Here is a 15581-nt window from a genome sequence, read left to right as displayed (position 1 = left end):
AAGTCATGGCCTCTGTTCCTGAAATTCAGGTTTACTTTCCAGATTTTATTCATTGAATTCAAACTCCAGCAGCTGCTGTGTCTCAGTTCCCAGGGATTATCACCACTGCACTGCTATCTCTTCGCTGTATTGCCTTACTGTAGAGGATAACTTTCACTGTTCAGATCATCCCAGAGTGACAGAGACAGGAGAAGGCCATTTGGACCATCACACCGGTGTTGGTTCCTGTTGAGAAAGGGATTGAGTGAAAGGAAAAAGTACCAGCTGGTGCATGTTTGTAACATTTACAGTGTGCGTCCATGTCAGGATAAATGTGTTTTAAATGTAGGTTGAAGTGGTTACTGAGAGCAAGAAGCTGGTGCAGAGACAATGTGAGCAAAATTAACTTAGCTGCTAACAAACATCAATTTGTTGGTGTAAGCAGCAGAGAATGGTTTCAATCCAGTGACCTTCTGGGTAATGGGCCCAGCATGCTCCCTCTCTGCCACACACACACACACACACACACACACACACACACACACACACACACACACACACACACAAATAAATGTTTGACTAACAGACACACAACGTCGAAGGGACCAAGCAGACCAGCAACCCACACAGGTGGGCAGACTCATGATTTGACCGAACTTTTGGTAAATGCAAAACCAACAGTTACATGCCTCATTCCAAAGAAGGGTCACTGAACTGGGAACATTAACCCTGCTTTCTCTCCGCAGATGCCGTCAGACTTCAAGAGTTTCACCAGCAATTTCCGTCATTGTTATTTTTCTGATTGTTATTTATCAGTGGGTGATAACTTTCCCCGGGTTGTGAACAATGACATTCAAATTCATCTGAAGGCTATCATCGTTCCCCACTCTCTTGATCATCATTTTCTCACCCTTCTGCCTTCCATTGTCACACCCCACAGCTGGTAGGTTGTTTCACTTCCTCTCCATAATGGTGTTAAACACATGAAAATTCAACTGGTTCCAATGAAAAGGTCGTGGATATGAAATTAAAATCAAGTTTTCAAAGACAGAGATAGACATACAAAAAGTGAATTTAACAGGCAGGGGGAGTCTCTCAGGGGATGGGAGAGCAATCTCTAATATGGTTGATAATTGAGACATTTCCCTGGGAAAGTTCAAGAACCAACAAAAGAAGCTAGTCTTTTTACAAATTCTGTTTTGACCAACATGGGCTGTGGGAAATATCACAGATCAGATGACCCAATAATCCCTGCTCCATGTCAATAAAAGCATCTCTGGGTGTGGTTCAAGCTCACAGCCTCGGCATTTTACGCACCTCTGTACCATCATAGAAGGACCGCACGCTCACCGATTGTGTGACAGGAACCACAGAGTAGCCCTGTGCGCTCATTGCCATCCCACATTTCCCATTGTATCTTCGTGGCTGGGCCACTGACACTCTGATTCCAGGCCTGGGAACTGGGATTATCTGGTCTTCTGCAGCAGTACCTTGTGTGAGGGAATTTTGGTGAGGTTGCGGATGTTAAACAGACAACAATAGAAGGACACAGTATGCCCTCACACACTGGCCACACTGTCATGCATCAAGAATATATTGGAAGTGACAACAAGACCCCTCAGACCACTCAGAGTCATGGTGGTGGACACTCCCACAGCTGCTCAATGACAAACACGTACAAGAATTAAAGACCCCATTCCCACAACATGCAGAACCAATGTGGTTTACAAAATACCATGCAATTATGACTGTAAATGTTACATCGGAGAGACAGGAATGAAACTAGACATTGGAATTCAAAAACTTCAACTAGTAGCAAAACGGAATGACAAACTCTCCTTAATATCGAGACACTCAGACAATGAAGGCCATCAGTTTAACTGGGACAAGGTAGCCATAGTAGCCCAAGCCAAACATAGACATGCATAGGAATTCCTAGAGGCATTGTTCTCCACCCGTCATGCAATCAGCAAACATAAAGAATTGGACCCCTATACAAACCCACACAGATCAAAACCAGAAATGACACTACTCACCATAACAGAGCAAACAGTATAAATTCTAAGCAGAGGAGAAAAACACTGCTTCAACGGAGGCTCTACTGATGATGTCACCTAGCATGGTGATGAACCATCTGAACAAGAACAAGCCAGCTTGGCGAACAAGTCAACAACTCACCCTCAAACTGAGCTATAGATCTTTGCCAAAACTTTGAGCCGAGCTCAATGTGAGAGCTGAAGACCAGTTTTCCTGTTTACCCTGGTACACAGATCACTCCGGATCAATCACCCACATTGACTATCATTTGTGTGTTGCCCTTTCCATGTCTCACCTTGGTTCAGCTTTCTGAAGGGTTCCATGCAATTTTCATTTTGCACATTTTACTGCGGAGAGTTTTGCAGCCTCATTTCAAGACCATTGAGTTTACAAACAGAAAGAGACCATTTAGACCATCAACTCTGCTCTGCCATTCAATAAGATCCTGTCTGATCTGCACTTTGTTGCCTTTCCCCATAAACCTTGATACCTTTATTGCTTAAAGATCTGTTGATCTCAGCCTTAAATATACTTATTGGCCCAGCCACAAGAAACCTCTGCTCTGAAGAATTCCACTGATTCACAACTGTCTGAGAGAATAATTTCTTCCTCATTTCTGGCTTAAATATGAAACCCCTTTCTGATATGAGGTATTCTGGCCCTAGATGGTCCAGAAGGGAACCAACCTTTCTGCAACCAACCCATTAATCCTCCAAAAAACCTGCATGTTTCAACAAGGAGCAAGGATTTTGTTTTGTAGAACAGTGTTTGAGCAGACGAAGGAAATGAATTTCAGAGCTTCAGTGTTAGAAAAGGATTTGCAGATCAGAAACTTGCTTAGATACAGCAAGATCTAAGCGTGTCACTTGATTTTTTAATCATTCAGCCCTGGATATTATTGGTCTTTGAATGTCAGTATTGAGTCAAATAAAAGTAACGTTAAGTTCCTTCCTTACATCTCCCAGTTACTATTGCCCAATATCTTAAATCTGTGTTTCTAAGAATTTTACTACAAGTGAAGAGGAACAGCTGCTCTTTATCTACCTTATCTAAATCTCTCATAAACCTAGACACCTTTGTCAAAGATCACCTCAGTCTTGTTTGCTTTGTGCAGAACACCTTCAGTTTCTCCAACCTGACCTTACAACTAATATCCGTCAGTTCCTGAATCATTCTGATCAATCTCCTTTCAATCACTCCACAGACCCTCACATCCTTTGTGCACATCACCTGTTTGTGCAGACCCGAATGCTCTGTGTTCAAGTGGGTGATGTTATCACACACGGGCAATTGCTCAATGATGTCACCCTGATTCCTGAGCATTTCCTGAACTGTGGGTTTCCTCTCACCCCAGTGCTTCTGATATCTTTTGAGCTGCAGACTCCAGCATTTGATTTTAAAGTTGAAGACAATGAAATTATTTCAGTATTTTTAACCAGTAACGTACACATTTTGTATCAGAGATAATAGGAACTGCAGATGCTGGAGAATCCGAGATAACAAAGTGTGGAGCTGGATGAACACAGCAGGCCTAGCAGCAGCTTAGGAGCTGATGTTTCGGGCCTAGTCCCTTCATCAGAAAAAGGGGAATGGTGAGAGGGTTCTGAAATAAATAGGGAGAGGCGGATCAAAGAGGGAGAGAGGAGAAGATAGGTGGAGCGGTGAAGGCAGCCGAAAAACTGCTCGATGTCCAAACGTGAGTGGTATTCATTGATGTGTGTGTGGAGGGGGATAAAGGTGAGCCCCTTACTGAGGACTGACCATTTGACCTCAGTCAGGGGGAGGTCTAGGGGTGATGGTGAAAACTCAGCAGGGCTCAGCGTGGCTGTCTCCTCTGGGGCTGCTGGCTTTTTGGCCTGCTGTGTTCATCCAGCTCCACACTTTGTTATCTCATGTACACATTTTGCTTCATATGCTGTTCCCAGTTATCTGACTCTGGTGTTGGTGTGATGTAAATCAAGTCCCACTAACATGAGGATTTTGCAGAGGTGACAAAGAAGGTTGGTGAAGACAGAGAGGGTAAACATTGTTTGGATGCACTTCGGAAAGGTGTTTGAAAAGGTTCCTCATGGTAGACCGGTTAGATCACATGGAATCCAGTGGAAGCTAGTGGTTTGGATCCAAGACTGGCTTGAAGGCAGGAGGCACAGAGTGATGGTAGAGTGTTATATATCAGACTGGAGACCTGTGACCTGTGGTGTGTCACAAGAATCAGTGCTGGGACACTGCTTATCCATAACTTTATATAAATGATTTAGATGGAAGCAGAGGAGGGATGGTTAGTAAGTTTGCAGATGGCCCCAAAATTCATGTTGTTGTGGATAGTGAAGAATGTTATCTCAGAGTACAACGGGACCTTGATCAGATGGGCCAATGGGCCAAGGAGTGGCAGATAAAGTCTAGATAAATGTGAGGTGTTGCAATTTGGTAAGGCAAACTCAGGCAGGACTTATAAGTTAATGGTCAGACTTTGTGGAGTGTCACCAAACAGAGACATTGGGGTGCAGATGCATTGTTCGTTGAAAGTGGACTCACAGTTAGACAGGGTGGCGAAGAAGGCATTTGGCATACTTGCTTTTATTGTATTGAGTATCGGAGTTTGGGCATTATGATGCAGATGTACAGAACATTGCCACTTTTAGAATACTGCACTCAGTTATAATATCCCTGCTACAGGAAAGTTGTTAAACTGAAAGGTTTCAGAAAAAAAAAGATTTACAAGGATGGTGCTTGGATCGAATGGTTTGAGCTACAGGGAGAGGAGGCTGAATAGGCTGGGGCTGATTCCCTGGAACGTCATAGGCTGAGGCGTGACCTTACAGAGGTTTATAAAATCACGAGGGGCTTGGATGGGGTGAATTGGCAATACCTTTCCTGCAGGGAAAGGAATCCAAACCTGAGAGCATGGGTTTAAGTTGAGAGGTGAAAGATTTAAAAGGGACCTGAGGGACAGTTTTACATGTAGAGAATGCTGCATGTATGGAGAAGGTGGTACAGTCACAGCTCTTAAACAGCATCAGGATTGGGAAATGAACAGGAAAGGGACAGAGGGATACGGGCCCAATGCTGGTAAATGGGACTAAAATAATTTAGGATATCTGGTTCGAATAGACAAGTTGCAGCAATCAGAGATAATGGGAACTGCAGATGCTGGAGAATCCAAGCTAATAAAGTCTGAAGCTGGATGAACACAACAGGCCGAGCAGCATCTCAGGAGCACAAAAAGCTGACGTTTCGGGCCTAGACCCTTCATCAGAGAGGGGGATGGGTTGAGGGATCTGGAATAAATAGGGAGAGAGGGGGAGGCGGACCGAAGATGGAGAGAAAAGAAGATAGGTGGAGAGGAGAGTTTAGGTGGGGAGGTAGGGAGGGGATAGGTCAGGAAGACAGACAGATCAAGGAAGTGGGATAAGGTTAGTAGGTAGGAAATGGAGGTGCAGCTTGGGATAGGAGGAAGGGATGGGTGAGAGGAAGAACAGGTTAGGGAGGCAGAGACAGGCTGGGCTGGTTTTGGGATGCAGTGGGGGGAAGGATGAGCCCAGATCATGGAGTGGGATGGGTTTGGAGGGAGGCCGTGGTGATTTGCCTTTTTTGCAACAAAAAGTCATATATATCGAGGGAGATAGACCCACTGTTATCAGCGAGTGGTTCCTGCTGGCTGCGCACTGCCTGAGAGGGCGCTGGAGGCAGAATCATTCGTGACCCTCAGGAGAGAGTTGAACAATGAGAGATTTGCAGGGCATCGGTAAGACGATGATGGGTGGGACTGGTGAAATTACCTGTACAGACAGCTGATGCAGACAGTGACACGCTGAAACACCTTCCTCTGTGCTGGGTCATTCTCTGAGTGTGCGGTTCTGTACCGATTGTTGCTGCAATCTCACTGACCATCCGCTAGTCATGGAGCTGGTTGATGAGGCTTGTTAGTGACATGCCCCACCTCATCTGATTGGTACATTTCCAATGATCTACATTCATTGCAAAGAGATTTTTATAGAAAAGGTCTTGAAAAAGTACTGGTGTAAACCGACTATCGGTTTTCCCCGGTTAGGAAACCCAGGAGTCCGGGAACAACAGTAAAAACTGTCAGCAGTGACTTACAAGTCTTTGCACTCAGTCAGGCTGATGGAAAATATGGAAGGTAACTGGGACCTAAGGTAGTCCAGTATTACAATGTCTTTACTTTTTGGCCTTCTTTGGTTAAAATTGAGGGTGTGTTTATCTTTGTTAACTGGATCCAGCTGGTGCTTTCCCCAACTGGTCAGGGGACCAAGGGGGACTGTGCTGGGGTGTTTTCTTTGTCTTTTTTTCTTCTTTGTTTGTTTTTTTTTCTTCTTTGTTTGTTTTTTTTCCCTTTAGTTGGTGTATGTACCCCCTGGGTAACCTGCATGACTGGGTAGGTGTACAAATATGTTTTTTTTGTAGATCTTATGAATAATGTATATTTTCTTTCAAATTAAAAAAAAAGGTGTGTTTATACCTGTTCTTATCATTGTGGACTGAGAAGAGGATAGAGCGAGTATTGAAGGTGGAAGGAAGATGTCAGGTTGGCTGTGCACCCTTGCAACTGGTGGATCTTAATGCTGGTTAAGGCCTAATGCTGGTTCAGGGGAGCAGCAAACCTGCAAGGATGGCTGTGGCAAGTGCTTGTGCCCTGGGTCAGGAGGTCCGGAACACCATCTGTGTTTCCGTGAAGAAGGTGGATGAAGGTGCACCTGTGGACCGCGCCTTCTGTGTGAAGAGGGTCATTTTGGACTGTTGTGGGTTTGCTGCTGCTGACATTTACTGCCTGCAGGATTTCCCTGGAGGAGGTTTTTACAATGTAACCATCAGGAGCACCAAGCTTTGTGAGCGCTTCCTGGAGGTTTTCAAGGAGAAAGGATGTGAGGGGCCCCCTCTCTGCATTGACCGCTGTCCCACTGTTTGTGATGCCTGTGCCGAGGAGCCGTATGGTGACTGTACACATGTACAACCCGCATGTGCCAGCAGCTGATGTCCTGACCTTCCTTGGAAGGGGACCTAACCAACATCCTGGACCCCTTTGGGATCTGGACAAGTAAGAGGCAGGCCAGGGTGATGCTGAGGACGGGCGTAGTCGGGAACATCATACACCCACCAGGCAGCTTCACGATTGGTGGGAGCAAGGACTACCTGACCTACGCAAGGCAACCCAAAGTCTGCCATGCCTGTGGTAGGTCAGGTCACATGGTGGCCGACTGCAAAGTCACCATCTGATGGAACTGCAAGGAGGATGGACCCCTTGCAAAGGATTGACAAAAGAAAAAATCTGCAACCTTTGTAGGAAAGTGAGCTACATCTGCAGGCCGTGACTGTGGCGGGGGACCACCTACGCCCAGGTCACTAGCAGCGGCAATGCGGGGCAAGCCCCCCCACCCACCCTCCCCTGTAGGAGAGGCAGGCACCAGGCCCATGCAAGGACCTTTGTCCTACTGTGCAGGAGGGACCAGCCCCGCAGGATGGAACCGAGGCCAGCAAAGCGCCCCTGCACGCTCCGCTTTCTCCCCCACTGCCCCCACCCACCCCCTGACAACCCAGAGTCAATGGAGGAGGCTACAGGTGACCCAGGGGAGTGGACAACGGTCCGGAAGCCAAGGAGGAAGGCACGCTGGAGGGCCCCAGTGGTACACAGCGAGCGGTTGGCCATCCTGCAGCGGCTTCCAACCCTGCTGGCTATGCCTAGACCAGTCATTCTAGGTGGAGACTTCAACTGCATCATCGATGCAGATGGAAGATCCAGTGTGGGGACAGTGGGTGGGGAGAGTAAATTGGACGCCACGTCCAGATTCCTGCTGGACACGGTGAAGGACACCAAGTTGCTCGACGTCTTCAGCACCCCTGCAGACGGAGCGCAGCGGTGATACACCTGGTCGCAGCCAGATGGGTCTATCTGCTCAAGGATAGACTTCCTGTTTGTTCTCGGTCAGGTCCACTGGCGTCGAGCCGGTGTTCTTCTCTGACCACTGCCTCCTGCTGGCCGACTGTCACTTACAGGACAACCAGCAGACTGGCAAGGGGACGTGGAACATCAACACGACTCTGTTGACCACAGAGTATGTCGAGGAGCTTAAGAGGGAGTATGCAGGTTGGAGAACCGTGAAACCCCTCTTTGAGTCTCCGGGTGACTGGTGGGAGAAGGTGGAGGAGAACATCAAGAGGTACTTTTGCTCAAGGGTGTTCGGAAGGTGAGAGAAAGGCGGGGAAAGCTGTCGCAACTCCAGAAAAGGACGCAGAACCTGCTCCTTCTGCAGTCAATGGGGGTCGATGTCACGGAGGACGTCCGCAAGGTGAGGGGCCAGCAAGCCTCCCCCTTTGCCACGGAGGCCTCCAGGATAATCTTCCGGTCCAGGGTCCACACAGTGGAGCAGGACAAGATGTGCTCGGGTTTCTTCTTTCAGGAGGTGCACAAAGAGCTCTGTGCTCAGCCGGCTGAAGGAGAACGACATCTCGGTGACGTCGTCTCAGCCTGACATTTTGAGGATTAGCAGATCCTTCTATGCCAGACTGTATGATGCGAAGCCCGCGGCCAGCATGACCTCCGAGTTGCTCCTGTCGTCTATCACGGAGGTCTTAGGCGGCGGCACGAGGGAGTGGCTGGACCGGCAGATATCCCTGGACGAGCTGACTACAGCCCTCATGTCCTTTGAGAGGAATAAGACTCCTGGGAGCGACGGCTTACCGGTCGAGCTGTATTCCGCTCTGTGGGACCTGGTCGGCCAGAACCTGCTGGAGGTGTACGATCGTGCGCTTCAGAGAGGGGAAATGTGCAAGTCCATGAGGAAGGGCATCATCACCGTCATTTACAAGAGGAAGGGAGAGAGGGAAGAAATTACGCATTGGCGTCCCATTTCACTATTGAACATGGACTACAAAATCCTGGCTAAGGTCATAGCCAACCGGGTCAGGACTGTCTGGGAGTTGCTGAATCACCCTGACAAAAACTGTGCTGTGCCGGGCAGGAAGATCGCTGAGAGTTTCGCGTTCATCAGTATGATCGCCTACGTGCAGGACAGGCGGGTGGACACCTGCCTCGTCAGCCTGGACCAGGAGAAGGCCTTCAACAGGGTCTCTCCAAATTGGGGTTCGGGGAGGGCATCAGCAATTGGATCTGGCTGCTCTACACCAACATCGTTAGCACAGTCTCGATCAATGGGTGGGAATCGGACAGTTCTCCCGTCAGATCTGGAGTCAAGCAGGGGTGCCCGCTCTCTCCTGCCTTGTTCGTGTGCTGTGTGGAGCCCTTTGCCGCATCCATCAGGAAGGACGTGAGCCTGAAGGGCGTGACTATCCCAGGCAGCGGAGGCCTTCAGGTCAAGACCTCCTGTACATGGAACATGTCGCCGTCTTCTGCACCGATCGTCAGTCGGTGAGTGTGCGTAGACGTCGGTGAGCAGACATCTGCGGCCCAAGCCAATAGGGGTAAGAACGAGGACATATTCTTCGGGAACTGGGACAACCGCTCCTTCATCCCCTTCACCGTCAGCACAGACTACCTGAAGGTGCTGGGTGTTTGGTTTGTTGGAGCTGGGACATGCACTCAGAATTGGGAGGAGCATATCACCAAACTGAAGCAGAAGCTGGGCACGTGGACGTTCTGGTCCCTCTCCATCACGGGTAAGAACCTGGTTGTCAGGTGCGAGGGGCTTTCGGTACTGTTGTATGTGGCGCAGCCCTGGCGTATTTCCTGGACCTGCGCCGCTGTGGTCACCCGGGCCATCTTCCACTTCATTTGGGGGTGGAGGATGGACCGGGTCCACAGGGACACCATGTACAAAGACCTGTAAAATGGGGAGAAAGTATGTACCGAACTCCAGCCTCGCCCTGACGGCTACCTTTGTGTGCGGCTGCATCAAGCTGTGCGTAGATCCTCAGTACGCAAACACCAAGTGTCACTACTGACTGAGGTTCTGCCTGTCCCCTGTGTTGTGAAGGATGGGCCTGGCCTCATTACCGCAGAACGCTCCGAGTAGTTGGACCGTCCTGTACCATCTGTCGTTTGTGGAGAAATTTTTGAAAGGAAACACCTTCGACCACAAGGCCATCTGGCAGTGGTCAGCACGTAGTATCCTCGAGACGCTTTGGGAAAAAGAGAGGGTGGATCGCGTCCTGTTGTATCCCTGCGCAGACTGCCAAAGTTATTTGGCAGAATGCCTCATCGCCAGAACTTTCAAACGAGCACAAAGACATTGCTTGGCTGGTAGTGACAGGGGCTCTGCCAGTGAGATCCTTCATGCACGCCCCGAATCTCTGTGCCACTGCACGCTGCCCTTGAGGCGGCTGCATGAGCGGGAACGAGACTGTCTATCACCTCCTTCTGGACAGTGCCTATGCACAGGAGGTCTGGAGGGGGATGCAGTGGTCTTTGTCGAGGTTCATCCCGAGTAGATTCGTGACGCGGGACTCCATGCTCTATGGGCTGTTTCCCGGGATGCACACCGAGACCAACATCAACTGTGCCTGGAGGACCATCAATGCGGTGAAAGACGCTCTTTGACCTGCCCGCAACTTGCTGGTCTGTCAGCTGAAAGAACTGACCCCGACCGAATGTTACAGACTGGCGCACTCCAAGGTCCAGGACTATGTGCTGAGTGACGCGCTAAAGCTTGGGGCAGCCGCCGCCAAGGCATGGTGGGGAAAGACCACCGTATGAAACCCCTCATCCAGAATAGAAAAAAAGGGCCCTATCTGGTAACTGGGTCCAGCTGGCGCCTTCCCCAACTGGTCAGGGGGCCAATAGGGACTGTGCGGGGTGAAGACTGCCGGTGTATTTTCTTTGCTTTGATTTTTTTCTTCGATGTTTTGTTTTTTTTTTCCCTTTAGTTGGTGTACGTATGCCCTGGGTAACCCAGAGCAGCTTGCATGACTGGGTAGGTGTATGAATGTGTTTTTTTATACATCTTATGAATAAAGTATATTTTTTCAAATTAAAAAAAATGTTCTTATCAGCTTTTAATATCTGATATGTTCTTTACTTAAGGACCCTATATTAAACCGATTTTTAAGAACAGCAGCTTGCTCTGTCCTCTCCATGCATCATCCTGGTATTGCAGTATTCCTAGGAATGGTGCAGTCTCGTTAAACCAATTTTAAAAACAGCCTTATCAAAAACTGAAGAAGGGTGTCTAGGCCTGAGGCATCGGACTTCCTGCTCCTTTGCTGTTTGGCCTGCTGTGTTCATCCAGCTCTGGACCTTGTAATCTCCAGCAGATCAGCACTCTGGAACCATAACAGCCCTTAGCCCAACAAGTCCACATCAAACCTCAGAGTATCCCAGCCAGACCTACACCCCACCTAATCAAACTCTCCCTTAACACAACAGGCAATTTAACATGGCTAATCTACCTAGCCTGCACATCTTTGGACTGTGAGAGCACTCTGAGGAAACCCACACAGACACAGAGAGAATGTGCAAACTCCACACAGGCAGTCACCAAAGGCTGGAATCAAACACGTGTCCTGGTGCTGTGAGGCCGCAGTGCTAAATACTGAGCCACCATGCCGCCAAAGTGCTTTCTCTCAGCACTCTCACCCAACTTTCTCCAAATATGCTTTTTCCAAGGTAACCGTTAATCTCTCCTTTTCTGCATGCTCAGCACTTGTTCTAATGTTCGTGCCTCATCTGTGGTGCATGTCGCATCTTCCCACCAACACCATCCCTGAATATTCACACATGGCAACAGAAGTAAAAGAAAATTGCCTGCCAATACTACCTCATTACAAATAGCATTTCAGAAAAAAAAAACAAAAGATGAAGCGATCGAAGTATTCACTAGTTTTGACTTTGATGGTGACGACTTGGGATGTATTGAACTAGAGATTTTGGAAACACTGTGAGCTAGGAAAAGATATGGCATATACACTGCACGTTTTTCATTTGAGTGCAACAGCAACCAATCAAATATGTGCTTTATTTTTCTCAAGTCAAGGCCTGTGAGTTTAATCAGATTACCAATTCACGAACATGGGATACAACTGCAAATGACCAAGCCAATTCTCACATTAGCCAGACCAGGAGATAGAACATAGAACATAGAACATAGAACAGTACAGCACAGAACAGGCCCTTCAGCCCACAATGTTGTGCCGACCATTGATCCTCATGTATGCACCCTCAAATTTCTGTGACCATATGCATGTCCAGCAGTCTCTTAAATGACCCCAATGACCTTGCTTCCACAACTGCTGCTGGCAACGCATTCCATGCTCTCACAACTCTCTGTGTAAAGAACCTGCCTCTGACATCCCCTCTATACTTTCCACCAACCAGCTTAAAACTATGACCCCTCATGCTAGCCATTTCTGCACTGGGAAATAGTCTCTGGCTATCAACTCTATCTATGCCTCTCATTATCTTGTATACCTCAATTAGGTCCCCTCTCCTCCTCCTTTTCTCCAATGAAAAGAGACCGAGCTCAGTCAACCTCTCTTCATAAGATAAGCCCTCCAGTCCAGGCAGAATCCTGGTAAACCTCCTCTGAACCCTCTCCAAAGCATCCACATCTTTCCTATAATAGGGCGCCCAGAACTGGACGCAGTATTCCAAGTGCGGTCTAACCAAAGTTTTATAGAGCTGCAACAAGATCTCACGACTCTTAAACTCAATCCCCCTGTTCATGAAAGCCAAAACACCATATGCTTTCTTAACAACCCTGTCCACTTGGGTGGCCATTTTAAGGGATCTATGTATCTGCACACCAAGATCCCTCTGTTCCTCCACACTACCAAGAATCCTATCCTTTCAAATTTGACCTTCCAAAATGCATCACCTCGCATTTATCCAGGTTGAACTCCATCTGCCACCTCTCAGCCCATCTCTGCATCCTGTCAATGTCCCGCTGCAGCCTACAACAGCCCTCTACACTGTCAACGACACCTCCGACCGTTGTGTCATCTGCAAACTTGCTGACCCTGGTACCTGGTGCTATGATGTTGTGGCCATAACAGAGACATGGGTTTCTCATGGGCAGGAATGGTTGCTGGATCTTCCAGGGTTTAGAACATTTAAAAAGAATAGGGAGGGGGGAAAAGAGGAGGGGGTGTAGCACTACTAATCAGAGAGGGTATCACAGCTACAGAAGCTTCCTTTGTCGAGGAAGATCTGCCTACTGAGTCAGTATGGGTGGAAATTAGGAACAGCAAGGGAGTAGTCACCTCGTTAGGGGTTTACTACAGGCCCCCCAATAGCAGCAGGGAGATTGAAGAAAGCATAGGTCGACAGATTTTGGAAAAGTGTGCACGCAGTAGGGTTGTTGTAATGGGTGACTTTAACTTTCCTAATATTGATTGGAACCTCCTTCGAGCAGAAGATTTGAATGGAGCTGTTTTTGTAAGGTGTGTTCAGGAGGGTTTCCTAACGCAGTACGTTGACAGGCCGACGAGGGGAGAGGCCATTCTAGACTTGGTGCTCGGAAACGAGCCGGGGCAGGTGTCGGATCTTGTGGTGGGAGAGCATTTTGGTGATAGTGACCATAACTGCCTCACATTCTACATAGCTATGGAGAAGGAGAGGATTAGGCAGAATGGGAGGATATTTAATTGGGGAAGAGGAAACTATGATGCGATTAGACATGAGTTAGGAAGCATGGACTGGGAGCAGTTGTTCCATGGTAAGGGAACTATAGACATGTGGAGACGGTTAAGGAACAGTTGTTGGGAGTGATGAGTAAATATGTCCCTCTGAGACAGGCAAGAAGGGGTAAGATAAAGGAACCTTGGATGACGAGAGCGGTGGAGCTTCTAGTGAAAAGGAAGAAGGTAGCTTACATAAGGTGGAGGAAGCTAGGGTCAAGTTCAGCCAGAGAGGATTACATGCAGGCAAGGAAGAAGCTGAAAAATGGTCTGAGGAGAGCCAGGAGGGGGCACGAGAAAGGCTTGGCAGAAGGAATCCGGGAAAACACAAAGGCATTTTACACTTACGTGAGGAATAAGAGAATGATCAAAGAAAGAGTAGGGCCGATCAGGGATAGCATAGGGAACTTGTGTGTGGAGTCTGAGGAGGTAGGGGAAGCCCTAAATGAGTTTTTTGCTTCTGTCTTTAGGAAAGAAACCAACTTTGTAGTGAATGAAACCTTTGAAGAGCAGGTGTGCATGCTGGAATGGATAGAGATAGACGAAGCTGATGTGCTGAAAATTTTGTCAAACATTAAGATTGACAAGTCGCCAGGCCCGGATCAGATTTGTCCTCGGCTGCTTTGGGAAGCGAGAAATGCAATTGCTTCGCCACTTGCGAAGATCTTTGCATCCTCGCTCTCCACTGGAGTCGTACCTGAGGACTGGAGAGAGGCAAATGTAATTCCTCTCTTCAAGAAAGGAAATAGGGAAATCCCCGGCAATTATAGACCGGTAAGTCTCAAGTCTGTCGTCTGCAAGGTGTTAGAAAGGATTCTGAGGGATAGGATTTATGACCATCTGGAAGAGCATGGCTTGATCAAATACAGTCAACACGGCTTTGTGAGGGGTAGGTCATGCCTTACAAACCTTATCGAGTTTTTTGAGGATGTGACTAGAAAGGTTGATGAGGGTCGAGCTGTGGATGTGGTGTATATGGACTTCAGTAAGGCATTTGATAAGGTTCCCCATGGTAGGCTCATTCAGAAGGTCAGGAGGAATGGGATACAGGGGAACTTAGCTGCTTGGATACAGAATTGGCTGGCCAACAGAAGACAGCGAGTGGTAGTAGAAGGAAAATATTCTGCCTGGAAGTCAGTGGTGAGTGGAGTTCCACAGGGCTCTGTCCTTGGGCCTCTACTGTTTGTAATTTTTATTAATGACTTGGACGAGGGAATTGAAGGATGTTCCCTATGTTATCATAGTTCCCTATGCTATCCCTGATCGGCCCTACTCTTTCTTTGATCATTCTCTTATTCCTCACGTAAGTGTAAAATGCCTTTGTGTTTTCCCGGATTCCTTCCGCCAAGCCTTTCTCGTGCCCCCTCCTGGCTCTCCTCAGACCATTTTTGAGCTCCTTCCTTGCCTGCATGTAATCCTCTCTAGCTGAACTTGACCCTAGCTTCCTCCACCTTATGTAAGCTACCTTCTTCCTTTTCACAAGAAGCTCCACCGCTCTCGTCATCCAAGGTTCCTTTATCTTACCCCTTCTTGCCTGTCTCAGAGGGACATATTTACTCATCACTCCCAACAACTGTTCCTTAAACAGTCTCCACATGTCTATAGTTCCCTTACCGTGGAACAACTGCTCCCAGTCCATGCTTCCCAACTCATGTCTAACTCATGAGATATTTGCAAATGTAGCAAAATGAGCCAGAAGTTAGATAAAAATGCTACATCAAGATGCAGAATTGCCTGTCTGCAAAGTACATGCTTTCTGAAAGAACTCTGCAAGCTTTTCAGCACCTGAGACATGTTCTGCCACAATATCTCTGCCTTTCTCTGGCATTTTTGCACTTTGATGTCTCAACTAGAACTTAATGTTTCACAGTACTCCTGTCTTGCCTGGTTGTTTATCACAGGCATAAGCCAGGCAGCTTAGCACTGTTATTACCAGCAGTCAGTCAAGGATTTGTCAGCAGCTGTGGCAACAAACATAT

At 47.9% G+C, this 15581-nt stretch overlaps 1 pseudogene; it reads left to right on the top strand.

Moving 5' to 3' along the window:
- Positions 1 to 10945: 10945 nt before the first annotated feature.
- LOC132209202 (U2 spliceosomal RNA) lies at positions 10946 to 11109 on the top strand (annotated as a pseudogene).
- The last annotated feature ends 4472 nt before the right edge of the window (positions 11110 to 15581 follow it).

The sequence above is a fragment of the Stegostoma tigrinum genome, unplaced genomic scaffold, assembly GCF_030684315.1.
Source record: "Stegostoma tigrinum isolate sSteTig4 unplaced genomic scaffold, sSteTig4.hap1 scaffold_70, whole genome shotgun sequence".
In the NCBI taxonomy this organism is placed as follows: domain Eukaryota; kingdom Metazoa; phylum Chordata; class Chondrichthyes; order Orectolobiformes; family Stegostomatidae; genus Stegostoma; species Stegostoma tigrinum.
The sequence above is the reverse complement of the archived record's forward strand: the minus strand, read 5'-3'. Positions and strand labels throughout refer to the sequence as shown.